We start from the raw sequence: 2,455 nt of genomic DNA on the forward strand, positions 1-2,455 counted from the left end.
TAAAATCCAGTAATCTTTATATACTTTTAATAAGCAATCATATGATATAAAGTTTAGAAACAATTATCATAAAATACATAATTTTACAAGCTATATCGTTGAGCAGAAAAGTTGTAAAGAGAGTATTACTCTATGTAAATGGAACTTATCTGGTTCGTGTGTTGCGTGCTTGACCACTTTTTAAAGGATTATAAAGAGAATAAACAAACAAGTTGGTTTAAATGTTACTTTAGGACTTAGGACTTAGGTGGCGTTTGGTTTGAATACGCAAATTTATTATGAGAAACATTTTAACATATTCGGACAACTTAAACTAACAATTATAAAACAAGTAGTTTTTCACATTTTATGCAAATTTAACAATTATCTCTCTATTTATGGACGTGGTTAATTCTCACAATTTTCTTTTCCTCTAAAACTAATATCTTAATTAACCCTAATATTTGTAATAGATCGATCAATACTTATTTACTTTCCTTTTACTTTATATATATATATATATATATATATATATATATATGGTAAGGATCCTAAGAGAACCCTTTCAAATTGAGAACTTTGAAAACCATTTTGGACCACTAAAAACACATTTGAAAAAAATATTTAAAAAAATCATAAAACAAAAAATAACAAAAATTTTTAAAAAGTAAAAAAAACCAAAATTCTTATATTTCATTCCGGTTTCATTAAAAAATAAAAATAAATAAAAAAATAAAAAAAACAAAAAAAACGTCGTATTATACACATATGTATAATTTTATTTAATCTTTAGTTACGTAATATACACATATGTACAGTGTCATTTATATTAAATTATACACATGTGTATAAAAAAATCATGTAAATGTACATATATGTATATATTATACATATGTGTATATAATTTGGCTAAACAGAGGTTTTTTTTTATGAAACCGGGATGTTAAAATAAGAATTTTGGTTTTTTTTTACTTTTTTCATTTTTGTGTTTTTTTTTATTTTATGATTTTTTTTTATTTTTAGGTTTTTTGTGGTCCAAAATGGTTCTCATGGTTCTCAATTTCAAAAAAGTTCTCCCATGATCCTGATCCTATATATATATATATATATATATATATATATATATATATTATATCTATACATTTTTATAAAAATAAATATTAACATATTATTTTACTATATATCTCAAAATACTTGGTGAAATTCAAAATTTAACAACAAATCATGTTTATTAAAGATTGAAAAGAATATAATTTCATATGTTATTATTAACGTATTGTACTATGTATATCATAGAAGATTGTAAAGAAAAACAAAACTCGAATATGATTTCATTTTACAAAGTAATTTTTGTAGTCATTAACTTATAAATATATTATTAAAAGTCGATCCGTTTTTTTTTAAATTAATCTACTTATCTATTATTATTATTATTGTTGTTGTAAATTGTCATGTAAATTTATACATTATAAAAATATGCTTTAAATATATCCGTTTATTTTTTCGGTTAGTTTAATAAACTATATATATGTTAAAATATAATGATAATATATACCAATCACTTCCAGACATAACAAAGTTTATAATATTTAGTTTCTTAGTTTTTTTTATCAAGGATTGTTTCGGGTATTTCGTGGAACTTAAATTTGATTTCTATGAGTCAAAAATTGGTAAATAGATTGTTTGGTACAAGTTAACTACATTTATGTCAAAATTTGTTACGGGTCAAAAATGAAAATCTGAGTATTTTTAAAAGTTTGAGAATACAAATAGACTTATTGTCAAATTTGTTACGAGTTCAAAGTGTTGACTTGAAAATGTCAAACGGATGAAAGTTAGAATTTTAAACATGATTCGGGTTTCAAATTTATTTTCAAGGGCATTTTTGGAAATAATGAAAAAGTTCAGGATTTGGTAAATTGACTATTTTTCCTTGGAATATTAAAATTTAAGAAAATATTGCGAACACTTTCGACATGCCACCCAGGCCTATCAATGCTTATAACTTTTATCAAATATGAAATATTTGTGTCAGCGTTAATTTTTTCTTCAATTTTGATCCGTTAATTGTATGAGAAGCATGTCATACAAAAGTATGCTCAAATGAAGCAAAATATTCACAAAATCGAATGGGTTAACATGTTATTTTTATGTTGTCATTATGACAAAGTCGAGAAGCCCCCCTGAAACTTATCAATATCTTTTTCACGGTTTAACTTAGAAAAACATAGTTATTGAAAAACACCAGTCGTTACAATTTAACGTTCTCATTTCCTTCGATAGGTGGTAAATTGATAATTACATCAATAAAGGGTAACGCTCCTTCTGTATTTAGTCTAATTGGTTAGAGCTACTATCGTATGAGAAGTCTTATTTTCGAAGTTAGTTCATAAGCAAAATTCTTTCAATTATACATATATGACGCTAAGAATGAAACTTTCAATAGAAAGAGCGTCTTGGGTACGTTTTTGCACGT

The sequence above is a fragment of the Bidens hawaiensis genome, unplaced genomic scaffold (assembly GCF_021521415.1).
Source record: "Bidens hawaiensis isolate Kalapana, Puna unplaced genomic scaffold, B.hawaiensis_p1.1 tig00006717_1, whole genome shotgun sequence".
NCBI classification, from domain to species: Eukaryota; Viridiplantae; Streptophyta; class Magnoliopsida; order Asterales; family Asteraceae; genus Bidens; species Bidens hawaiensis.